The sequence below is a fragment of the Dama dama genome, chromosome 2, assembly GCF_033118175.1.
Source record: "Dama dama isolate Ldn47 chromosome 2, ASM3311817v1, whole genome shotgun sequence".
NCBI classification, from domain to species: domain Eukaryota; kingdom Metazoa; phylum Chordata; class Mammalia; order Artiodactyla; family Cervidae; genus Dama; species Dama dama.
In genome coordinates, this window is record NC_083682.1 from 33,794,464 (window position 1) to 33,821,181 (window position 26,718).

General features: G+C 46.7%; 1 protein-coding gene across 1 annotated transcript in view; it reads right to left on the reverse strand.

Moving 5' to 3' along the window:
• Positions 1-26,718, reverse strand: part of TENM4 (teneurin transmembrane protein 4) — a 759,511-nt gene that overhangs the window by 633,254 nt on the left and 99,539 nt on the right. The window lies entirely within an intron of this gene.

Genomic DNA, 26,718 nt, shown 5'->3' on the forward strand with positions numbered 1-26,718 from the left:
ATGGATGGAAGGCAGGCTTTGAAGAAATGCGTCCAAGGGAAGAAGTGACCCTTCAGAACCATTGTCTTAAACATATTATTTAGAGTTACAAAGGTGACCAGAGGAAGAACTAAAAATGTGATAATACTGATTCCTGATTGCAAGTGCACCCTGGGAGGAGGTGGGAAAGGTGGGGTGTCAGTAAGCTAAGCCTTCACTTAACCCAGCAGGGAGGCAATACATACTGTGTAAAGCTGATACATCATTCTGCAGCAGTTTAAGCAAATGTTATTTAATGATGTGGAAGCAACCACTGAAAGAGCTAAAAACAAAAGTAGTTCAATGTGGTTGCCTTAGAGGAGGGCAGATGAGGTTGGGGAAAGATTCTGCTTCTCACTACAAGATCTTCTGCACTATTTTAGTTTGTAATCATCCATAAGGGTATCTTCGATTTTAGAAAATGAAAACAAAATTCTGCTCACCAGGAAGACGCTGTCCTTTAAAGAGTCTAGAACCACTCCTATGCCTCTGTTCAGCTACCTCTCAGCCCCATGGCTCGTGGTGAGCAGGATGTGGGGCTAATAGAGAAGAGGGTGTGCGTATATGCTCATGCCGAGGGGGTGCAGCGGGGTACAGAGCAATCTTTCTAGACATGGTGGTGAATGTTCAGGAGTGCACCACGTTCTTTTGAGAAGTACATTTCCTGAAAATAGTTATGATCTAAACAATCAATAATGAAGTTGGGGAAATAGCCCAGCATCAGAGCTCATTTACAGGGAGAGTAATTGCCAGGTACCACATCTTAGCTAATTGCTTGGAGTAAGGGACCTAGGAAAGCATCTGCAAAAGGGAACCCAATCGTAGGGATGGTATGAAAAGTTTAGATCTAGATGCTCTAGATGTCTGTGTCCTCAGCTACATGGTTACTTTCAGGCTGGCAGCCAGAGATGGGGTATACAGTGCGGGAAGGGTGCCAGGCTGGACTCGGAAGGCTGGTTCTGGCTGGGCGGTGGGTTCTGAACGGCTTCTAGATGGCCCTGCGCACAGCCGGGTCACGTGGGTCAGCTGGCTTAGTCATCCTCTCCCAGCTTCTGTCTCTTTAGCTGAACACACGAATTTAGCAATTGCTACTTCTAGAGTTGCTTTGGGGATTACATGAGTTAACACAGCAAAAGCACTGGAATTCTGCAACTCCTTCACTTCTTACGATATCCCTAGCTTTATCTTCCCCAGGTTACAATCCTTTAATAACTTCCCATTTCCTGGTGCATTATGTCTCAAAATAATGTGAACTACAAATCTGGGCCACATATGTGGAATGTTCCAGAAGCCACTCTTTAAAAAAAGTCATACAAAATAACTGTCATTAATTTTAACAAGATATGATCTTTAATTTATAAATATATTTTATCTAAAACATTATAATTGTAATGTTTATATCAATATAATCAATGTATCAATAGAAAATTATTAATAAAACATTTTACATTTTTTGTTATGCTAAGCCTTTGAAACCCAGTGTGTATTTTACACTTACAGTGCATCTCAGTTCGGATTACCCACATTTCAAGTACTCAACAGTTTCAGTGGCTACTAGATAGTGGAGATCTAGATATCTTTTCAGCTTCTCCAACAGGCCACGCATTCTCTGGCCTCATCTCACATACTCTTCCCTTTGCCTGGAACATGCCCCCTACTAGTCCCAGCTCACTTTGCTGGGCTAACTTTCAAATCAGATCACTTCTTCCAAGAAGTTCCCCATGGCTTCATTAGCCGAGGGTAAGGGCCCCTTCTACATGCTTCTACAGCATTCTGTAAAATCCCATTAAAATGGTTTGCACTTGCTCAGATTTCTTGGACTTTAAGCTCCACATATATTTTGTTTACCACTGAACCTCTGATGCCTAGGATGTGTGTGTTCATAACAGGCACCCAGTAAATGTAAGTGATTTTGCTTTTTAAAATAAAGCACTCTCCAGACCCCGGACATGGATCCACTCAAGGATGGTCCTAAGAAGCAAAAAGAAACCAGCTTTTAATATATGCATCTCTATGTTTCTAGTAGCATTATTCACAACAGCCAAGATGTGGAAATAACCTAAATGCCCATCAACAGATGAATGGATAAAGATGCTGTGGGTACATGTTTGTGTGTATGCACATACATATACACATGGAATACTACTCAGTCATAAAAAGAATGAAACAATGCTATCTGCAGCAACATGAATGAACCTAGAGATGATCACACTAACTGAAGTAAGTCAGAAAGAGAGCGACAAATACTACATGATATTTCTTATATGTGGAAACTAAAATATGACACAAGTGAACTTATCTATGAAACAGAAACAGACTCACAGACATAGAGAACAGACTTGCGGTCACTAAAGGCAGGTAGGGAAGGGCTGGGTTAGGAGTTTGGGATTATCAGATGTCAACTATTATATGTAGAATGGATAAATAATAAGATCCTACTGTATAGAACAGGGAACTATACTCAATATCTCATAATAAACTAAAATGGAAAAAAAATGAACTATATATGTGTATGCACATATATGTATAACTGAATCACTCTGCTGTGCAGTAGAAATTAACACAACATTGTATATCACCTATACTTCAAAGAAATAAATTAACAACAAAAGAAACTAGATTTTCCTTTCTATACACCTACCAACCTATCCACAGATCTTAGAGTCAGGCAGTCCTCAGCTCAAATTCTGATTCCACAACTTATTAATAACAAACCTGTATCCTGGCCAAGTCCCTTCACCTCTTGAAGCCTCAACGTTTCCATCTATAAAGTGGAGAGAGTCACACACTGCTTTGAGGACGCTTGCTTGGAGCATTCTTCTACCCTACCTTGCAAGGCTGTTGCACAGATTAAGCAACTGAGGTAAACCGGTCTAGACTGGCACCAGGAACATGGTAAGAACCTAACACCCAGTTTCATCACACCAAAGATGCTATCAATCACAACTGCTCTGGTCATGAGACACATCATTACTAAATGAGCCACTAAGAAAGCAGGGAGACAAACCTCAACCACAAGGCCAGTTAAACTCTGACATGCCTCTGTAACATGCATCTCAATTTCAGAGATGGTAAAATGTTAAACTGCAAGTGTCTTTACATCGAGGACATATGGTCAAAGCTTCCCTCTGCCCCTGGAGAGTACCGTGGCAGACAGAACTCTGAGGCAGAAGACACCAAGCTCTGATTTGTGTCAAATTACATGGAGTCGTGAGACTTGGGCTTTACTTGAGGGTGAGGAATGGCTTTTTACTGAGTGCCTGCTATTATTTTAATTCCTCCGCAAAACAGTCTTCTTTATACTTCTCAATTTTAAGAGGAAGAAAGGGTAGCTCAGAGAGGGTAAATTACCCTGCAAGCATGCCCAGCTAGGGCTCCTGAGGCTGAGACGAGCTCCCCAAGCATCTTGTTAATGTCCTGTAAAGGCCTAACCTTCCCAAACAAGCTCAGGATCAAACCAACAGATGCTGAGCTTATTAGATTTAATGCCAGGAACAAACCATGCAAACAACAGGTTAAGGAGACCCCTGCAAAGATCTTGAGACAGGAGCAGAGCTTTGTTCTCCAGGGGCTGCAGACTGGCAGAGCTAGGGGTTTGCACAGCTCTGCTCATTCCAATGTCCAGTGGAAGAGAAGAAAGATCGCTTGCCTCCCCCCTCGACAGCCTCTGCAGGCCTCAGCATTCTTGTGGGCAGGGAGAAAGGTGAAGGGTCCATGGGGCTGAGATGGCCAGGCGTGGTAAACTGGAGGTGTTGTCAAAAGGGGGACCCTAGTGTGTGTTTAGGAGTGGGGAGTCACCTGAGGTCAACAGTGCTTGAAACTGACAGGTCAAATGGCAGGGTCTAACTGGTAGAGGGGCAGAGGACAAAAACCAGAAGGGTGCCGCTGGCCATGTGGGACCGGATTTGCTCTTTAATCCCCAAGAGGGTCTTTCGCAGGAGGCATCAGCCTTTTGCTCTCCCAGGCTCGCCGAGGCTAGGATGGATGACAAATGCTGCTCCTGCAGACAGAAGATACAGGGGTTTTGCTCCCTTAATTCCTTGCCTTTGAAAGTTAAGCCTCCTTCCACGGCGCCAACTAAGTCAGGTTGCTGATTTCCTCATCTGAGGAAGTTGAGACTTTAGGAGAATTTCTCTGGCCTTTTCTTTGTTTAAAGAAGTTCCTTCCATCCCCATCATATTTTTCCAGAGTCTGTCTCTGGAAATCAGGTAACAGGGGAGTTAGTCTGGCCAAGTGTGGAGGGCAGGGCTCCCCGGGCCGCCCATCCCACCCACCTGCCCTCTCATCCTCTGCTGAAACCCCAGAACTGGCAGAGGAGAGATTACGAACCACTGAGCTGGCACTTACAGCTGTGGCATTCGATGATTCTACTGTAAATTACGGGAGCAAAAGCCTAACCATGTGAGAGTGGAAGCCTGATGGAGTAGAAAGACGCTGGTTTTGGATCACAGAGGAAAGCGGTATTTTCATCTTAGTTCAGCGGTGATGACCTTCCCCATGGTTTGCTGTGGGTTCATTCTAGGTCCCACCATTCATGTGGATGTGAGCTTGGCCCAGAGTACTTCCCTCTGGAGCTGGGAGAACCCAGTGTCTTTCTTCCCATTCTCAAGGGGGTCTAGAGCCCTCCCATCTCCTTTCTCCCTACTTTATCCTGCTCTCTTCTATTTCATATGTTGTGTGTGCGTCAGTCACTCAGTTGAGTCCCACTCTTTGTGACCCATGGACTGTAGCCCTCTGTCCATGGGATTTTCCAGGCAAGAATACTGGAGCGGTTTGCCATGCCATTGAACTCAGGTCTCCTGCATTGCAGGCAGACTGTTTACCCTCTGAGCCACCAGGGAGCCCGATACATTGTGGGTCCCTATAAAATACCCTATGAAGAGAGGCTTACGTGGCCAATAAAAGTTTGGAATCCACCAGACTGAATAATCTGGTACCTTGCTTCCAGCCTCGACATTCTCTGCTTCTAAAAATCACCGTTACAATCTATTTGCAGGAACAAACAATGACCCAGGAAGTTTGAAGCTGCAGGTTATGGGTGAGCCGTGTATTTGTGTGTCTGTGTATGTGTGTATGCTTGCAATCCTTTCATTTTTTTTTTTTTTTTTTTTTTTGATGCCTCAGCCTCTCAGTCACAAACCACATGCAAACATATCACCTGGAAAGTCTGGCTGTTCTCTAGTTATGTCTGTGCACAGAAGGCCCCCAGGCAACATGAGGCACGTGTGCGTCTGTGCCCAGGCCGGCTCTCTGCTTTGCCCTCTGCAGGTGCAGAGGACGCTGCTGCCCCATAGCTTACAAACAAGCAAAACCCATCGACAGAAACACAGCTCTGCCAAGCAGGTACTCACACCCTGAGCTTTCTTCTCCTGCTGGCCTGCCTCCATCCCCCAGGCCTTCTCCAATTCTTACCTATCTCTCCAAGATGGAGAAAGGAAGATAGAAAATGCAGTCTGGTAACTATTTCAAGATGGTGATGTGATACTAGGAAATCTGCACAGAAACGGCTGCAGACTTAAAAAGTTTCCCTGGGGCTTATTGGGTGAACCTTCCAGACCTGGGCGCATCCCAGCACCACAGCTGCAGAAACAGCCTGAGGGAAAATAAAGATTTGAGGCTGGTGTTCCCTGGGTGGCAGGTAAGTCTCAGCACCCCGCACAGACAGGCCTTCTGGTCCAGCCTAAGACTCCAGCAGAGGGGAGCAAATGGCAGGGAAGCCAGACAGTGAATAAATCAAAAGTAACTTCTGTTTCCCTGGATCATGTGGCTTTTATTTGGGGGAAGGGCAGAGCACACATGCTTTTCTGATTATACCGTCACTATGCCACCTAAAAATGAGCAGAAACACAGACTGCAAAGCTGAAAGAGGCCTGGAGATCATCTAGTTTACCTGCCACATTGGAAGGATGAGAAAACTGAGACCCTGTGTAAGGAAGCTCCTTGCTGGGGATCATCCCGCTAGTCTGGGCCTCAGGCCACTGGCCATTTTACTCACCTGCCAAGGCTCAAGTCCCCTGCTATGGCCCCCATTTGGTCACAGAGCACGGTGGTAAGATAGGTCAGGCTGTGCACGGCGCACGTGGGGATGCACACCCGTGTGCAGGAGGAGTGTCAGGGCGGCCACGTGTGGTTAGTCAGGTTGTGCCCTGCACAAGGGCGTCCACCCCGAAGTGAATGAGACCCGAAACCTGGCTCCCACTCTGCCCTCCCAGCTGTGTGCCCTGGTGCAGGGCTGTGTCTGTCTGGAGAAAATATGTCTTTTCCTCATTCTCACACAAGCGCTCCAGGGGCTGGCAGGGCTTCCGGGGAGGAGAACGTGTTTACAGGAAAAGGACTGGAGCAAAGCCCTGAGATGAGTTTATGAGGCAGAGACGGTGAAGGCAGACCCTCTGTGGGAGGAGGCTGTGCAAAGGGACGTATCAGATTCTGCAGTCTCTGAAGCTCTCCGCTGGTCCAAGCCCAGTGCCCTGGCACACCTGGGTCCTCCCATCTCTAGGAGGATCAGGCCAGGAGAATCCCTCCCTGACACCCTCTGAGACTAGCAGGCTACAGACCATGCACGTCTGACTCCATGGCCCAGTTCCAACCACGCTGGCTCCTGATGGGACCTCAGTATCACACTTCATGCTGCTCCGTGGGGCACCCTCTGGGGTCACCCTCCTTCCCCACCAGCCTTCTTCCCTGCTCCCCGCACTTCCCAAGGAGAGATGAAGGGAGAACCAGCCCTGCGGCTCTGCCTGCCTCGTGGGGTCAGCTGGCTGCAAACACTCCTCTCTTCCATCCCCCCCAACTTCTGCTGCTTCAGGAAAGGGCTGAAGACACAGATTCTAAATATAGGCACATCCCCTCTCCTCCGGCCCAGCTAATATTAGCATGTTTGTGGAATCCACTGATAGCATTATTCCCTTTTTTTTTTTTGGCTGCGCTGGTGGGAATTCTGCTGCTTATAGTAAGGCAGGCTGAGCCAGCAAAAGACTGGGGACCACACTGAGCCAAATACAGCGAGGGCTGCAGTAACTGGGGGCCGCGCCAGATGATTTATGGAGATCTGTTCCAACACAAGATTTATGAGTCTGTGAACAGGGAGGCTTGGGAAGCAGGGGTGGGGGGCGGTTCTGGTTAATTGAATTTGTCAGCTTCCAGATGGAGGGGGCACTAACAATTGTTGATCATTTACCCTGAGCCAGGGACACCGCTAAGGACTGCAACCACGGCACCTCCTCGACTCTTTACAACAGCCCTATGAGAGGGTAGAACGGCCGTTGTCCCGATCTTACAGATAAGGGCATTGAGGCTCAAAGAAGAGGCGGTAACTGGCCCAGTGAATAACAGCTGGTCAACACAATGACGAGATGTGAACCCGGGTCTTGGGAACTGCAAAGCCTGGGCTTTTGATCACACTGTCAGGGCTACTGGCTTCAACACTGCCAGAATTTGAAAATAGTATGGTTGGCTCCCTTTGTGTGGTCTGTAATTGGGGTCAGATAAGTAGACCACTGACTTTGGAGTCAAGGGACTTGAACTCTAGGACTGCTTTCATTAGGCCAACCTGGAGTAACTGGTCAAACCTCTCTGAACCTCAGCTTCCGGTCTGGAAAAGTGGGGTGCCAGGAAAGGGACACCAAAGGCTAAGTCCTGGCCTTTGGAGTCTGTGTTGCATTTCATGGCAAGGAAGAGGGTCTTCTTTACTTTGATGGCCCATTTTCATTCTAATCCCAAAGAAAGGCAATGCCAAAGAATGCTCAAACTACCGCACAATTGCACTCATCTCACACATTAGCAAAGTAATGCTCAAAATTCTCCAAGCCAGGCTTTGGCAATACTAAATTTAGTGAACTGTGAACTTCCAGATGGTTTTAGAAAAGGTAGAGGAACCAGAGATCAAATTGCCAACATCCGCTGGATCATCGAAAAAGCAAGAGAGTTCCAGAAAAACATCTATTTCTGCCTTATTGACTATGCCAAAGCCTTTGACTCTGTGGATCATAATAAACTGTGGAAAATTCTGAAAGCTATAGGAATAACAGACCACCTGAACTGCCTCTTGAGAAATCTGTATGCAGGTCAGGAAGCAACAGTTAGAACTGGACATAGAACAACAGACTGGTTCCAAATGGGAAAGGGAGTATGTCAAGGCTGTATATTGTCACCCTGCTTATTTAACTTATATGCAGAGTACATCATGAGAAACGCTGGGCTGGAAGAAGCACAAGCTGGAATCAAGATTGCCGGGAGAAATATCATAATGTCAGATATGCAGATGACAGCACCCTTATGGCAGAAAGTGAAGAAGAACTGAAGAGCCTTTTGATGAAAGTGAAAGAGGAGAGTGAAAAAGTTGGCTTAAAGCTCAACATTCAGAAAATTAAGATCATGGCATCTCGTCCCATCACTTCATGGCAAATAGATGGGGGAACAGTAGAAACAGTGGCTGACTTTATTTTGGGGGCTCCAAAATCACTGCAGATGGTGACTACAGCCATGAAATTAAAAGATACTTATTCCTTAAAAGGAAAGTTATGACCAACCTAGACAGCATATTAAAAAGCAGAGACATTACTTTGTCAACAAAGGTCCATCTAGTCAAGGCTATGGTTTTTCCAGTAGTCATGTATGGATGTGAGAGATGGACTATAAAGAAAGCTGAGAGCCAAAGAATTGATGCTTTTGAACTGTGGTGTTGGAGAAGACTCTTGAGAGTCCCTTGGACTGCAAGGAGATCCAACCAGTCCATCCTAAAGGAGATCAGTCCTGGGTGTTCATTGGAAGGACTGATGTTGAAGCTGAAACTCCAATACTTTGGCCACCTCATGCGAAGAGTTGACTCATTCGAAAAGACCCTGATGCTGGGAAAGATTGAGGGCAGGAGGAGAAGGGGACGACAGAGGATGAGATGGTTGGATGGCATCACCGATTCAATGGACATGAGTTTGGGTAAACTCTGGGAGTTGTGATGGACAGGGAGGCCTGGTGAGCTGTGGGGTTCATGGGGTTGCACAGAGTCGGACACGACTGAATGACTGAACTGAACTGAACTGAACTATCACCATTCCTGCTCAGAAATGCAGTCTGAAAAGAGCAAGTGGCGGCGGGGGGGGGGGGGGGGGGGGGGCGTGGGGGGATGAGGTGGGGGCCAAGGGCAAACTGAATATGTTATTGACCAGGAGGCCCCCAAAAACACCTTCCTACAAGACTTCAGCTCACTGTCTAGCGATGCCTCTCAACAAAGTAAAAGAGACCAAGAAAAGCAAACTCTGTCTCAGGCAGTGTTAACAGAAATGAGGTCCTCTTGGCATCTCAGACACACTCGGAGAAGAGAAACAGAAAAGGCAGATTGGAGAGAGTGCATGAGTGACCGTAACATGTGGGTGGGGGAACAGTAGGTATTGATTTCGTTCAATTACTTCTTTTCTCACCTTGTTCCAGCGAGGGTTTAAAGCAGGGAGATTTAGGAGCTGGTGTTGCCTGAGAGGATGGAAATGCCGTTCACTAAGAAAGGAGTCTGTGAAGATGGCTGAGGCTAGAAACAAAGTTTCTAATATAAGCGCCTGTCTCCACTGGTAAAATGAGAATGGTGGGACAAACTGACTCATAACCGCTGGATAATTCTCTGGCATCTGCAGAAATGTACCCTTTAGGGTGTTTGGTCTCACTGTTAGCATTTTGATGGAAGGCTCAGGACCAAAACCAGGACCTGCTTGAAATCTCCCCAGAACCTCATGGAAGGATTCTCTTCCCAGACTCCGATGCTGGAGAAGATTTTCCACCTAGCGGTGTCAGAGGAAGTTCCCAAATCCTTGCCACTTCATCTTTGTTGTATTTTACTGAAGTTAAACCAATACTGAAATTTAATTTCCAGAGACGTTTCCTGGACCCGCTTCTCCGAGGAAGGAAGGAAGCCCATTAGTGAGTCACTCGAGTAGCCCGTGGCAGTCTCTCAGGGATCCCCAGAACCAGCTGCCGGCTGTGTGTGCGCGTGTGTGCGCACAAGTGACAGGCGGGCGCAGTGACACTGTCACCATCGGGAAATCACAAACAACAGGATTGTTTCCAAGGTGAGACAGGGGCTCCGCATCCTCACGGAAACAAACAGAGCCTGAAGGGAAATCGCACAGGCTCACCAACATTCATGGACCCAGACAGGCGCACGGGGTCCAGGAACACAGATGCATCCAGCAAGCACCTATGGGGGCCCAGACACACACGCCCCCAGGGCAGACACGTGCACACACATCTCCACCCAAAGAGTTCCCAGACACACAGGCACTCAACTGTGGCTCAGCCCTGCAAGGGTCTGGAGACCTTGTTACTGGGACAAGGGAGGATGGTCCCTCCAGGCTGAAGACTCCCTTCTAGGCATCAGCTCCAGAGGCAACCCCCCCACCCCTCCAAAGTCTCAGCAGGTTCGTTTTCAAAGTTTTTCCTCCTCACCTCTGGCCAGAAGATCTTGGAGTGAGTGCTCCAGGCAGAAGATGAAGGACAGATTTGAGGATGCGTAACATCTTGTGAGCGGGACAGGGGTTACGATCAGATGGTGTTAAGAGACAGCAGCGGGCAGGAAGACAGAGAATGAACCTCCTCAGCCCAAGTCTGTTTCTGTTCTTAGATCCCCTGAGCCCAGCAAGGTGGGGGCACTTCATAGATGTGCGGGTAGTGCTTCATAGATGATTAGCGTATAACTTCAGGGCTATATCAGGCTGTCCTCGCATGGTCAATATACCTCACCTCCCCACTTCCCAGAGGCTCAAGCCCAAGTTCATTACAGTCCAGCCCACAGGATGCTTCCTAACCAGGCAGAACTGTCCTCCACAGCATGTCTACCCTTCACTCACTGCTCCTGTTCCAACGAACTTCTCTCCATTTCTCCAGGTCCATCAGGTCTCAGAGCCTTTGTGCAAACTTCCCCTCCTCCAGGAATACCCTCCACTTCCTCCTCTGTCTGGTGAACGCTCACCCTTCAAGATTGCACATCAAATCTCCCCTGCTCTGCCACGGCTTTCACCGTTCTTCGCCACCCCTCCCTCTTCCTCTGCACAGATTCACTGCATTCCCCACAGGGACCCTGAAGACATTCCTTCAGCCTCTTGCAGCTGACCCCCAGCAGTGAGCAATTCTGGGTGGAGGAGGGGGAACCCTGTCTCCCTCGTCCCAGAGCCCGGCACTCAGTAAGTGACGCTGCTGGGTTCTCAGGGGGGTGGGTACCATTGCTGCCAGGCTTGATTATGGGCTTTTTTGAGGCCCGTAGCTAGCCTCTGCCTCATCTGGGGGTGGGGGACAGAAGAAGCAGGGAATGCCAAGTATGGATGCCAGACTGGAGATAGAAGTGAGTCTAGGGCACAGACTGTACTCACCCCACTTCTCGGGCTCCTGCAACCACACGTGCCTTCCCCCGGGTCACAGTCGAGGCTGTAATTCCCATCGTGCCACACCCTTGCCCCTTGGCAGGCGGCTCCTGCAGCCTCCTGTCCCACTTAACTTTCCCAAAGCTCTCTTCTCCAGAGGCCCCTGGGTATGAAACATCATTAAGGACACATCTCTCTCAGGTTAAACTTCCTAACTCTTCAATGCACAAGAGATACTGCTCTGCCGTTTGCCTGGAGAAACTGGGGCAGCCACACCAGGTCCGTGGAAGCAGGAGCTGCGAACTCTTTCTCCTCCCTTAAGGAAGCAATTGGTCACTTAAGGACCAATACCTGTTTAGTCCACTCAGCAAAATAAATATATAAAATGAGATGATTTAAAAATCCCTTTTTTTTATCGATTTAGTTGTATTTCCTAAAGGTCACAGTCAGTTCTTTTTTCAATTGGACAGAAACCTGGATTGAGAGGAGGAAGTAAATTCACCTGCAGAAACACTGGAGTGTCTTTATATGCTGAGCATGGTTATATATTAGGCTCTGGACGCAGAACCAAGAGGGAGATGTGTGCCCAGCCCTCCAGGAGCCTCCAGGAGGAGCAGAGCTTCCTGTTCACATTCAGATTCAAAAGGCAATTCTTCAGCACCTTTGATGTGCCGGGGGATGTCACCACAGGCTGTTACATCCTTCTCAAGGCAATCCCAAAAGGGAGGTACTGTGATTATTTTTATTTCACAGAGGAGGAAGTAGAGGTTCATAGAGTTAGATAATCTGTCCAGGGTCAAGCAGCCAGAGAGTGCACTGGAATCTGAACCTAGGCCTGTGAGCACTCAACAATGTTGCTCTTACTTTCATAACAGATTGGCACATCTTTGGTCTAGCCTGCAGTGGAGATTTCTGAGGATGTTTAGAAGCCCTTTATTTCATTTCACTGTCACAACAACCATAGGAAGGAGGCATCAATGTCCCTATTTTACCAATAAGCGTGATGTGATTTAGTATTATCCACCCCAGCTTGGAGATAAGAGTCAGGATCAGAATTGAATAATTTTGAGTGTGACCTCCTAGTGAGCTGGGACAGTTCTTCTAGGGCCATGGAAGGGAAGAGAAAGTCTAGGACGTGGGGGATGCTGGATGAAAGACTCTAGGAGACCTGCATTCTTTCCATTCAGGGACAGTTCTCCAAGGTCTAGACCTGACTGCTCCTATCAGATGCGATTTCAGCTCTGCTTCTCTGGTACTCATGGCCTGCTGTGTAGAAAAGGTCCAGAGTCATTAAGACCTTTCCCATTCCAGGATAAAGTGCAACTTCTTCAAAAAGCACACAAGCATTTTGGATTTGGGATTTGCCTCCTGGGGTTTCTCCAAGTCATTTTTCAGCGCTGTTCCTTTGAGCCCTGGTGAATGACTCTGAAAGGGGAGACACTGCCCCCAGTGACCTCCTGGTTCTTCCTGGGCCTCCACCAGGCCAGCTCCTACACATCCTGCCAGCTTCCCTGTGGGCCATATCTCCTCTGACACTCTACACCCCTGGTGTCTTCACCCTCTACATTCCTGTGACTTTCTTTTATGCTTCTGCGATTATCATGATCTTGCATGGTAGTAACTGCTTGCTTAGAGTCTGATCTTTCCCACCAGACTGGGTATTCCCCTGGAATCGAAATTCATTCCCATCTGTGTGTCCTGACAATTCAGCACAGGGCCTGGCATTGAAAAGGAGCTCAATATGGAATTGCTGAATGAATTAATGAAGTGACTGAAGGCATGACTGAATGACCAACATTCAAAGTATCTTATCTTTAGAAAAGCTCAGGGATTGAACATCATCATTATCTGTCCTACAAGGTAGTAAAGTCTCAAACTCTTGTTTCTTGTCCCCAGCAATTTCAATCAGGAGTAGTCTTTCCTCACTTTCAAATCTTAAAAAGCAACAGAAAGAAACACTCAACTCTTTTGTTACCCTGGATGCCAAGCTATTAATAATATATGTGTGGACATTTTGATTTTCTAGGAGGACAAAGGTGGGTTCCAGGGAAGATAATGGTATAAGCATAGGTCTTGTTCAGCATGTGGTCAAGAGACCAATCTGCTGTTCCAAAGGAGAAGGTTTTGCTTCAGTGGTGTATTCATCCAGCCATTTGTGCAGAAATGTTTCAGACAGTAAAGAAAAAGAAAAAGGCAGGAGCCATGTCTATCTGTCCACCCATTTCCCGCTGAATGCCTTGGCTGACATAATGACAGGAAACCCATTCTCCTACTCATAGGGAAATTTTCAGGCTTTCAACTAACATCAAGTTTCTGGGGTCATAGACTTATCCAACACAAGCACACGATAAGGCATAACTGTGAGCTGTCATAAGTTTTATCCTCATCATGACTTTTTAAACTTCTTAAAAAAAAAAAAAAAGAGGCAAGATTAACACAAATCCTGCATCAACTCTTGGAAAACACAGAATGATGAGCCTTTCTCAACTCATTTTATGAGGTCAGCATGACTCTGACACCAAAATCAGTCAAAGATATCACAAGGAAAAAGAAAAACAAAATCAAACTATGATTATAGACACAAGATTCCTCAATAAAGTACCAGTGAACTGAACTCAACAAATATGAAAATGATTATACACTATAATCAAGTGGGGTTTTCCTAAGAATGCAAAGTTGGCTTAACATATAAAACCAATCAGTGTAATACACCACATTCAGAGAATAAAGGAGAAAAATCTCACAATCCTGTCAATAGACACAGAAAAGCATTTGGCAAAATCCAGCAGCCTTTCATGACAAAAATACCCGACAATGAATACAAGGAATCTTCAACTTGACAAAGACTATCTTTGAAGATCTTGCAGCTAATATCATACATACTGGTGAAAGGTTGAAAACATTTCCCCTCAGATTAGAAACAAGACAAGGTATACACTCTCACCACTTCTATTCAACATTGTACTGGAGGTTCTAGTCAGGGAAATTAGTCAAGAAAAAGGAAAAAAAAAGCATCCAGTTTAGGGAAGGGAAAAAATAAAATTCTCTACTTATAGATGACAAAATATTATATATAGAAAATCCTAGTAAATGCACAATAACTGTTAGAACTAATAAACAAGTTCTTTCTGCAAGATATAAGATCAATGTACAAAAATAATTTGTTTTCTATATACTAGCTATGAGCAGTCAAAAAATGAAATCAAGAAAATAATTCTATTTGAAACAACATCAAAAAGAATAAAATAGTTAGGAATACATTTTTTAAAGTTAAAGACTTCTTGTTAAGTGCAAGAATTCTTTGTATGTCATATGCATAATAATATTGAATATTATAAAATACACAGAAAAGGAAAGATATACCACATTTATGAATTGGAAGACTTGATATCATTTAGATGGCGTGTGTATGCTAAGTTGCTTCAGTCGTCTCTCTTTGCAACCCTGTGAATTGTAACTCACAAGGCTCCTCTGTCCATGGGATTCTCCAGGCAAGAATACTGGAGTGGGTTACTATGCCCTCCTCGAGGGTATCTTCCCAACCTAGGGATTGAACCCAGGTCTTTGAACCTGGCTCTTCTGCATTGCAGGCAGATTCTTTACTGCCTGAGCTATCAATATCATTTAGATGGCAATATTCCCAAATTGATTTACAGATTCAATGCATTCCCTATTGAAAACCCAGGTAACTTAAAAAAAAAAATTGGCAAGTGGATTCTAAAATTCATATACAAATGCAAGAGACACAGAATATCCAAAGTAGTTTTTAAAAAGAACACAGTTGAAGGACACACACTTTCTAAAATTTCAAAACTTACTCTGAAGTTACAGTAATCAAAGCATCAAAGGTTGATATTGGCATCAGAATAGATACAGAGATTAATCAAACAGAATCAAGAGTCCATAAATCAAGCACAATGAGATCACTTCAAATCCAGGAGGATGGATAAAAAAAGGGAGAGAATGAAAAGGGTTGGAAAGGATGTGAAAAAATCGGGAACTTCATACATTGCTGGTGGGATTGTAAAATGGTGTAGTTACTTTTGAAAATGGACTGGCAGTTCCTGAATACACTTCTCATAGAGTATGACCTAGCAATGTGATTTACAGCATGTAACCCAAAGAGCTAAAAATATATGGTTACACAAAAATTTGTACACAAACGTTCATAGCAGCATTACTTATAATAGCAAAAAAGTAGAAATAACCCAAATATCCATCAACTGACAAATAAACAAAATGAGGTGTGTGTGTGTGTGTGTGGTGTATTATTAGCCATAGGAAAGTATATAGTACTGGTACATGGATGAATCTTGAAAATGGTATGCTAAGTACAATCAACCAGGCACAAAGACAACATATTATATGGTTCTACTTATATAAGTGTCTATAATAGGCAATGGCTAGAGAGAGAAAGTAGATTAACTGTTGCCAGGGGCTAGGTATGGGGGGAGCAGAGAATGGGGAGTGATTGTTAATGAGGATGAGGTTCCTTTTGGGGGTAATAAAACGTTTTAAAATGAGAGAGTGGTGATGGTTACACAACCCTGTAAATATTCTATAAAAACTGAATTGTACAACTTAAAAGGGTGAATTTTATGGCATGTGAATCCTATCTTAATAATGCTGTTATTAAAAAAGAATATATGCAAAAAAGAGACAGCAGGGATGCGGAAAAATGGAAACAGCTGACTTGCTACAAGTGGGGAAATGGAAGGTAATTTTATTTCTTTCCTGTTATTATTGTTTTAATGATGTTTGGGCAATAAAATATGAAAAGGAGAGAGAGCGTGCACAAGCAAGTTCAGTATAGAGAGGACTAGACTTGGAGTCTAGGGCTCTGAAGGTGGTATCCCTACTCTGCTAGTTACTGGCTGTGTGCTCTTGAGTAAGTGGCTTCACCTCTCTGGGCCTCAATTTCCTCTTCTCAAGAGTGGAATAGGATCAGCCTCCTAGAGTTGCTGTAGGATTACATGAGACCGTACACGCCCAGGGTGGATATGTAATGGATACCCAGTGTTCATCAACTTTCATTTCTTCAAACAGGGATGACACAATCTGTTACTTCCTGGAGATTAAGACGAATTAAGACCAGACCTTGTTCTTAAATATCTCGGAGTTTAGTCATGTCGATAGGCATAAATAACTAAAACAAGTTCTTTGGGATGGGTCATAGTAAAGATTTCCACAAACAGCTTGTTGGAGAGTTATCTGCATGGTCCAGATAATTTGGCAACTTGTACTGGGAGCAGTTGGTGAGAGGGCCAGACCAAGAGGTGGAAACGCACGAGGAAAGACGCCATCCATAACCACAAATCATGTGTGTGTCTCAAAACCTGCTCTCGTGTGTGTTATCACATGCCATCCTCAGGCAGTGCCCACAAGGGAAGTATTATTACTTACATTATAAACAAGAAGACTTAAGTCTTAGAGAGGGCAAAAGAGTGTTCTGTTTCCATAGCGCCAGCTCCTGGCACAGGGACCCTTTCCTCTTGCCACAGCCACCTTTTCTTCTGAGCAATCTTGGTGACATCCCACTCGGAAGCAATATCGGGGTGGTGGTGAAGAATGAGAAGATGAAGGAGTCCTCTGCAAGTCAGGGCTGGTAGGAGGTGGTGAAGATGTACCCTGCTCCCTTGGGGTGCAGTGAGAAAGGGTACCAGATGGAGACCAAAGATCCCTTCAACCCTGGATTATCCACTGCAGACTGGAAGCATTGCTGAAGGAAACTCTCCTGCTCTAGAGGTCATGGGTGTCCAGTGAAACTTCTCCACTGATCTTGCTAAGTAAGGAAGTAGGGGTGAGGAAGGAAAACATGATATAATTATAAAGTGCCTACTGTGTACAGGGCACTACAGAAGGTGCTTCCCTGACACCTGAGGTGTTACAGTGGCTACGTTCCACAATGACGTGGAGGCAACCCTGAGGCCCAGAGAGGTCAAGTGCCTGGTCCAAGATCACACAGAAAACCTGTATCATAGAGAGGAGTGAGGACTCAGATCAGTCTCTCCACTCACTCTGAGGATCGTAAGGTCCTCCCTGCTCAAAGAAGTCGCAGTCTCTAGGACAGAGGGCAGAATCAAAGAGCCCAGTAGCCTTACAGCATCGGGAGGCGGTAGGGGGCCCGCATCTTCCGTTCACACAGTCGTTAAAAAACACCAGCCCACATATTAAGGGTGAGGGGGTGGGGACACAGGCTTTATTTTTGTATCTCCAAGGGCTTAGCTTCATACCTGGCACAGAACAGGAGCCTCTGCAGATGCTCTTTAACCACAGCCTTTTGGTTCTGATGGAACCAGCTCTCAGTTAAAAGCAAAAAAATCTTCCTTTACCAAATGCACCTTCCGTGAAGGCGGACGACAGATCAGAGCGTAAGCGTTCGGCGCAGAGACCCAGGTGGGTCCTCAGTGATGCTGCCAGGCTTTTGGCAGGTGGCCAGCTGGACCAACTGAAGTCTCATTTATCAAGAGTCACAACAAGGCATTTGTTGGCTTCAGTGTCAGCCCCATCCCATCGACCCTGACAGTGAGTTTATGATCCCAAAGGCTCCCCACCATTGGAGCATCTACAGAATTCAATGACAAGGACAGCTGGTGGGCCCAGGAGCCAGGCTGCCCACCACACTCTACAGTTACCCTGTTCAAGGAAAGCAGAAGGGTCACCACCCACCCAGTGGTGCAGGGTGGCCCCCCTCACTCTGCAGTGGCCAACAGGATTAACAGCTGAGGTCTGTAGAATTCTCAGCCAGTCGAGACTCAAATAGGAGAATCTGGAGTCATCCAGAGATCACCTTGACAAATATCTCAAAGCAGGAGAAAGAAAGGACACAGACTTTGGGAGTTAACAGACCTAAGATAAAGCACTCCCCCAGTCTCTTGCAAGATGTCTCATCTTCAAAAATACCTTAACCTCTCCAAGCATTTGTTTCTTTGTGGGCTAAGCATGGATATCATTTATTGTTGTTCTGGATACTAGAGAAGCAAATCGGATGGACAGGTTTGGCAAGTGACCTGGGTGAAGGAGGGATGTCTGAAGTGGATGATGGTCAAAATAAAAGACAAGATGACAAGGGAGTATGTAATAAAACAAAATTTAAACAAACTTAAAAAAAGAAGGAGAAGAAAAGGAAAAGAATCATGGGGAAAACTGCATTTAATAAAAGAAAAACAAAGTGAAAGTGTTTGTCACTTAGTCGTGTCTGACTCTCTGTGACCCCATGGACTGTAGCCCACCAGGCTCCTCTGTCCATGGAATTCTCCAGGCAAGAGTACTGCAGTGAGTTGCCATTTCCTTCTCCAGGGGATCTCCCCGGCCCAGAGATCAAACCCAGGTCTCCTGCATTGGCAGGCAGATTCTCTACTGTCTGAGCCACCAGGGAAGGCAGAGCTCAAGTAAATGGAATGGGGTCAAAGGGAATAACGTGGAAACATATTTAAAAAATCACATATTCCACTAGTCATGTCAGGGAACTTGTCTAAGGTTTGCCTACTGTCCAATCTTGAAAGAGCAATCATGACGCTGGAGGCTCATTACTACACCATCACTGAATGTCTCCTACAGATGGAGGGGCCAAAGGGAGCCGTGGGTTCCTTCTCACAAGCCAATCCCAATTGGTTGATAACATTTATCCAGAGTACAGTATCTGGAAAAGTTCTGAAGCCACATCTGAACCATTTGAATGAGTGATGTGTGTAGTGGGATGTAAGGAAAGAGGGCAGCCCAGCCTGCCTGCCATGTGCAAAGGATGCTGAGATGTGCTGCTCAGAGGCACTCTCAGGACGAGGCACTCGGTCCCCCAGCTCTGGGCACTGCTGGTTCTGCCTGCTGACAGCTCTCGGTGGAATCCCTCTCCAAGAACGGTCCTCTGCCCAAGGTGCCCTTGGGCACCTCTGCCTCACCCAGGTGCCCTGCCCAGTTGCTGCTGCTGCTGAGGGCAGTAAGGCCAACTCCTCTTGACGCAGTGCAGGGAACTGAAGGACTGTCCCAGCGCCAGAGCTCCCTGGGGGATCGGCCAATGCCTCTGCTGTGACATGAAAGTAAAAGTGAAAGTTGCTCAATTGTGTCCGACTCTTTGCGCCCCTGTGGACTGTGCAGTCCATGGAATTCTCCAGGCCAGAATACTGGAGTGGGTAGCCGTTCCCTTCTCCAGGGGATCTGCCCAACCCAGGGATGGAACCCAGGTCTCCTGCATTGCAGGTGGGTCCTTGACCATCTGAGCCACCAAGGAAGCCATCCTATTCCTCCCTTGATCCAGTCTCACTTCCCTTACTCCCGGACAGGTGTTGATCCCGAGGGCAAGCCCAGTAAACTTTCTGCACACAAATCTCTGTCCTAGAGTCTGGTTCCAGAAGCCAAGTTAATACATTATATACGTGCCACTCCTAGACAAGCTCTGCCTCTCTCTGCCTAGCTAATAGCTTGTCCTCTGTGCTTCCTTACTCCTCAACAAAGACCCAGTGTTAGCCACGGAGAACACATAATCCATCAGCTTTCCCTTTTCCCTTTGTTTGTAAGGAAACTCAAAGATAAGTTCTCCATTCTTTCCTCTCTTCCCTATGTTAGAGGTTCTGCTTTAGGCTTGGAGGCTCTCTAAACTAAAAATGATGAGTTGGCTATATTTCTCTCATTTTTCAGCCTCTCTTCCTCCTGGGCTCTAGCCCTAGAAGAGATAGCATTTCCCTTGACTCACTTTTTAGAATAGTTAAAGATTGAAGGTGTTACCAGGAAGAGGGACAACATATGCTAATAAATCTTATTGGTATGACACTTTCAACTTATATGTAGTGTTACTCTTTAGACATAGAAACGCTTTAAAGTTATTATATCTCTTTTGAACAAAAGGTACAGAGAGGTTAAATGATTTTCCAAAGAATTGCAGAGCTTATATTAGAATCTGGGTTTCTTAATTTCCAAAAATATAAATTCCAGACACAGGCAGAAACTACTTCACTGGCCTCTGCTGCTCGCTTAGGGTCGGTGTATAATTTCTAGAAACACTGGAAACAGCTCAAGGGACTTCCTCTGATCCACTCTTTCTGCTTTGGCAAAACCCAGGGAACTGATCAGATCCTGGACCAAGCAATGAAAAGTACCATGTAAAAGAAAAATCCAAAAATCCAAGGCTAGAATCCCCACCACAGCCCTGACAAAGGTCACCTTGTTCCTTGTATCATCCCCTTGATGGGGAGCTCACTACCTGTCAGGGCTGCTCATTCTGTTGTCCCCTCATCTGTATGCCTGGAACAATATTATTAATAAAAAGGGAAACAGTACATTTAAATAAGATAACAAATACAAAGTACACAGTATAGTACCCAGCACATAGTAGTACTCAGTGAAAGGAAAGATTTTTTTTTTCTTCTATTTCTCTTGGACACAGAATAAGAGAAGAAAATTAGCTCATAAAAAGAGCATCCTCAATGCCAGTCACGTTACTTGGGAGCTACCCGGTTCTCACACAGCCCTGAGAGAGAGCTGGGGAAGTCTGGAGCGTGGACTCTGTAGTTAGACCACCTAGGTTTGAGTATGGGCTTCGGCATTTAGCTGTGTGACCTTGGAAAAGTCACTCCATCACTCTGTGCCTCAATTTCCTCATCTGTAAGATGAGGAGAGGATAGGGTTCCCTACTCAGGGGGTCAGGTAAATGCTTACAGCTCTGCCAGGCACACGGTAATGTAGTTGTCATTTTTTTTCTCAACATTCCCACCTTACATATAAGGAAACTGAGGCCAGAAAATTGAGCCATTTCCCCAAGGTCAAACAGCTAATCAGGAACAGAGCCTGGATATAAATTGTGGTCTGCCTGCATCTCAAATGCATGCACTTTTATTGAACGTTTCTTCAGCCATTTCTTTTGCCTTTCTTTTTTTCCCCCCCAAGACAAGGGGAAAGGAAAGAACAAACGTTCATAAGGAATTCTGCCAGAAAAGTTGGCACATCCTGCTCATTTGAGAAAGCAGCCTGTTCGGAAAGGCACAGCTGAGTGAGTCTGGGAATCATATCCACAGGCAGGCAGTAAAGCCTGCTATCTGCCAGAGCCTGGGATGAAAAAGTCCAGCTCCTGCTCCCAGGTCTGCATTGGCAGCAAAATCAGGGCTTCTGCTCTGGTGGCCGTGGGCAGGGTTAGATGAATCATCAAGCCTCACGTGGCCACGTGGGCTGGTGACATTCAGGTGATTCTGTGACCCTAGGATGAATGAGGAAGTTCAGCCACGCACTTCTCAAAGACAGCAAAACCGTTTTGGTTCTGTGAAGCCTATGGTTCACAGGCTGGGGGCTGGCACGATGTGTCCGTGTTGGGATGCAGCTGGTATGGGGCATTCTGGCTCTGCACAAAGGGGATGCTTGCAAGCAGGAGTGACATTCAAAATATTTAATGATGGATATGGCACAGACAGCAACCAGTCCGAACAGACACAATGGCCAATGAGAGCAAATGTTGGCCGTAAACAAATGGCGCGGTCGTGGAGTGCATCCAGCTGAACACCGGTCTTGGCAACAAGGAAGCCCAACGAGCCAACAGAGAGAGGAGGATGAGCAAGGCAGGCTTCCAGAAGCGAACAGGGAATCATCTGCCTGTCTCCAGAGGAAGTCTCAGAGAGGATTCTACTAAAGCCCCAGGGCTCTGCAGAGCATGGTTAAAAATCATTGCCGTGGGGAAAAGACCAAGTTCCCTCAAGACCTAGCTGCAAGAGCTGGTATTGCCACTGCTTTCGGGGTGCACAGGGCCAGGCTTCAGAACTGCGAAGCCCTCAGCCATCCAAAGACATGTCCACGAAGGCTTTAACTGATGTGCCACCATGCCATTACGCTGCTTACTTTTCTCTTGGCCAGGGAGTGTTCACGTGTGGTCTCCCAAAGCAGCAGCGGTTCTGTCGTAGCATTTAGATGAGGCACCCGTGGACCTCCCTGGAGTCCCAGGACACAGAACACGCCTGGATTCACGCCAAGCGGGCCCTAGGCAAGTGGGACTAGTCAGAATCCTAGTCCCACCCAGGCAGCCTCCAGGGCTGCTGCAATCGCCTTTCTTTCCCAGCCTAAATCCTTCTCCCCACTCCTTCACATTCACTAAAAGCACATGCTCCTGCTCCCCTCTGAACAGAGTCACAAAGGGTCGATTATCTTGTGGCAATGAAGGCGGAGTACCATTTCTTCGCCTTGCATAAGATGAACTCCCCATGATGAAATAAATCATCAGTTCATGAGGTCTTGTGGGAAGGTCTCAGAAGGGAAGGCCCTCCCCGGAGATCAAGGCACCGAGGCCTTTCCCCTCGCCTGACCTCACCCCCTGCCATGAGTCTGTAGCAGCCTCCTTGCTGAGCCTAAGAGATGCCCCCAGAAAATGCTGTTGAAACACTTCACCACTGTTCTCAGAAGCTTGTACCTTTTGATGTTGACTTCGCCCCTACTTGTGTCTTATAAATCAGATGGTCTACTCTCCAGGAAGGAAACCCTTTTCTTGTCTGTTTTATTAGTGGCTCTTCACACTGTCTTTCGCATGTGACTGTGGCCCCCTCCCCAGCCTTGCCCCTTCTGGATGGAGAATTTACATAGATTTGGATGAACAGGCGCTGGATTTGAGTGACAGCTTCGTGGGAAGCCACTGGAGGAGCCCGGGGCATTGGCTACGGCTGTGAGGGATGCTGGGACATCCGGGGAAGGCCAGAGCATCTGGACGAGACAGGACATCACAGGTGGCAGTGGGCCAGGGTCCCGTTCCCAGCTCTGCCACTTAGCAACTGTATGACCTAGAAAGGTTACCCAAAGCTCTTCAAGCCTCTACTTTCCTTATTATGAATATTATAATAATAGTGTCTATCTCACAGGGTTGTTTTAAAAATTAAACAAAATAATATACATACAGAGCACTTGGTACTTCGCCTGGGAGGTATTCTGACTATTGTTAATCATTCAAACATTTATTGATCAGTTGCTCTAAATCCTGAACTTTGCTAGACTCTGGGGCTCCAGTTATATTCTCAAGAAACTCACAGTCCAGTGGGAGAGGACCACAGAAGAACCATCAACTAGGGTGCAAAGCAGTGAATGCTTTATCAAAAATATTACTTTTAAAAGAACTATCACTAATAGGTGACAACCATTTTCTGCTAGCCACTGTATGCTATATGCTTTACAGAAATGGAGACTTTCTGTTTTCTAATCCAAACACCTGGGTTCAAGTCCTAGCATTATCACTGAGTACTTATGCATTACAGGTATGTTAATGTCTTTGAAACTTAGTTATCCCACCTGGAAAATGGGTATAAAATTAGAAAAACATATCTAATATGTTATCACAGAGCTTTGCACATAGCAGATTCTTAATAAAACGGATGTCCCTTAAAGCAATGACTGAGGGTATTTGGAGAACTGACAGTGGATGGCTGTGGCCACAGCCCGGAAGGCTGGCTGCATCAGCCTCAAGGTCACAGCAGCACACGCACCCGGGAGGTGGAGCAGGACTTTAATGTTCAGTGGTTTGTCTGGTTTGAAACCAGTTTTGAGCCGATAACTGGGGCCTTAGGGACCAGAGGTAGGCCACTGCAAAAAAGCTGCTGGTGAGAACTCAGTGTGTGTGTGGGGTGTGGTTATAGTTGCTCAGTCACGTCCGATTCTATCACCCTATGGACTGCAGCCCATCAGGTTCCTCTTCCCATGGGATTTTTCAGGCAAGAATGCTAGAGTGGGTAGTCATTCCCTATTCCAGGGGATCTTCCCCACCCAGGGACTGAACCCAGGTCTACCCACACCGCAGGCAGATTCTGTACCATCTGAGCCACCAGGGAAGCCCAAGGCCCTATAAGAACTTGATAGACTAATTCAGACAGGGCAGACCCTCCAAGACCAAACAAGGCACAGAAAAACTGAACAGGTAGTGCAGTAAGAGAACTCTGATGAGGGCCTGATATATTAACTGAGGCAGGAATACCCCACCCAAGACCAGTCTGCTGCCTGGAGCCAGTGGCTTCTATTAGGACCACAAACACTGCACACTCAGCCCCAGGCCAGGGAACCCCAGGCTGGGTCCTGGGGGGCGAACAAAGACAACTGAGGCAGAACTCCACACCCTATGGGGGGCACGGCCTCTGAGAAGGACCAGGGCAAATCAGAACACACCAGTCCCAGAACGGAGCCTGTGCACAGAGGAAAACAGGATTGCACAAACCCAGACCTGTTGACACCAATGAACATTCCTGCAGCACAGTCTGATAAGCCTGTTGCTAAGCCTACCGGGCTTCCTGTCAACGGAGCACCTTGCTCTCAGTTCAGGAAAGATAATCGCTCTGGGAACCAGCTTCCTTCGGAGACCTGGTGGAGTGCTTTCAGTTCAGAGAGAAACCTGTCTTTCAGCACCGCTTCTCATCCTCCCGTGGCAGACAAGGGGAAACCCAATCCATGCAGGAAAGGGTCTGTACGCACTCACAGTCCTGCTGGGTGGCGGTGGCTATAAGTGACCCTGGGGGGAAGGAAGGGGCCCCGGATCTCTGGCCTCAGCACCTCCTAAACAAAGACTCTAAAGTTGCCTGCTGGGACAGGGCGAGACACGGGACGCTCAGATTCCAGGCGTACCCGCGGCTATCATCTGTCAGTCCTGACACCAGCCCTGTCTGTGCCGAGGTCCAAGCGGAGAGATCAGAAAGCACCGGGTAGGGGCAGGGGCCAGGGAGGGCAAGAGAGGGGAGGGGGGGCTTTGGAGAGACCAGTATGAATAGTAGGAGTTTTCATCTGACCCCTAAGAACAGAGCAAGGGAGAGCTGTGTGATCCAAGCCAGGATGAAAGAACGGCTGGCCTCCCCTTGTAATCAAAGAGTTTAATGATGCTTATTAAAAGCCCATTTCTGAGTCCTGTTGAAAAATTATACCCATGTTTTCTTTTTTTCATATGAGAATTGCTTCCTAGGGATTAAACACATACACACGTGCACACACACACACGTGCGCACATGTCCTTATGAACCTCACTCCCCACACAGGCACGCACGCATTTGCCACAAATCCTGCACCTCCCAGACATCACACACACGCTAGTAGGTCTTCATCAAAGACGGCCACGACTCACAGTGTACACACACACTGTAAAACGGAAAAGGCAGGCCCGGTCTCTGAGGTGCTTCACGCACTCTTTGAAATTCCAGACTGTGAGGGGGTCCAAGAGCTTCCAGCTCCAGAAGCTGCCATGCCCGCAAACAAACAGCACAGCCTCTAATCCCTATCAAGTCTCCACGTTTTGCCCGAGGCCAGGCAACTCTGCAAAAGCAGAAGCTCCCAGGATCATTAAGCTTTGGTGGGAGGCAACAGCACTCAGTACGGTCCCACAGAAGAGGGGGTGCTGTGCCCCTCTGGCCCATGGGGGGCTCTCTGTGATACGCTGAATCGCAGTCTCCTGAAGGAGGCGACCCTGGCACTGCAGCATATCTTCCTCTGATTATCAGCAGACCCAGAGTCCAAGGCTGACTCACTCTCAGAGAAGACACTGCTTTCTGGAATATCCAGTTAGATGCAGGAAAGTACTCCTTGCATTGAAGTATCTCTCCTCCAGCATAGGTTCCCTCTGGTTGCTGATCTCCCCAACATTTTAGTCCCTGCTGAGGGGCAGGGTATACAAAAATACCCGTTCAAACGTGAAAACCATTGGTGGGGCAGTTTACTGTTAACTGAAAACAAATGCTTGGGAGCTAATATATCTAGATTCAAGGGCAGCTCTAAGCCTCACTCACTGTATGGCCTCAGCCAACCCTCTGAGCTGTAGTTTTCTCCTTGGCAAAATGGCAATAACAACTTCTTTCCATCTTATGGTGTTTCGGGGAAGATCACAAAATTCCCTAGAGATTGTAAGCTCCAAAGCAGATGTTAGAAATTCTCATGATCAGACAGTAATGAGGAAATGGAGGAGCTCATAAATTGGGCTGTGAGTGCCTCCCGGGCAAAGCTTGTGTTGTATTTATCTTGTTATCCTCAGTGCCTGGCACAGAGGCCAGCACCACACATTCTGGGGAAAAACAGTTGGAAAAAAAAAAAAAGAATATATCCCTAAGTTAAGTGGCTTGTTCAAGGTCACAGAGCAGCTCGCTGTGCGACAGGAACCCCGACCTCCTGACGCCCCTAGTGCAAGGCTCTCTGTTCTCCATGAACCAAACTCTTGGGTGTGTTGAAGAAGGGGCAATGATGTCCCATTAGGCACACAGCAGGGGCCAGGTTTTAACCCGCCCTACTGAGGCAGGAGACGGCTGGGCTCCAGGCTGCACAGCTTCTCTCCTGTGGACAAAAACTCCTTAATAGCAGAGACTCCATAAAAGGAAGATGATGGAGGAGGCCTGGCCCTGCCCAGATAAGAGATAAAAGACCACATACTCCTCAT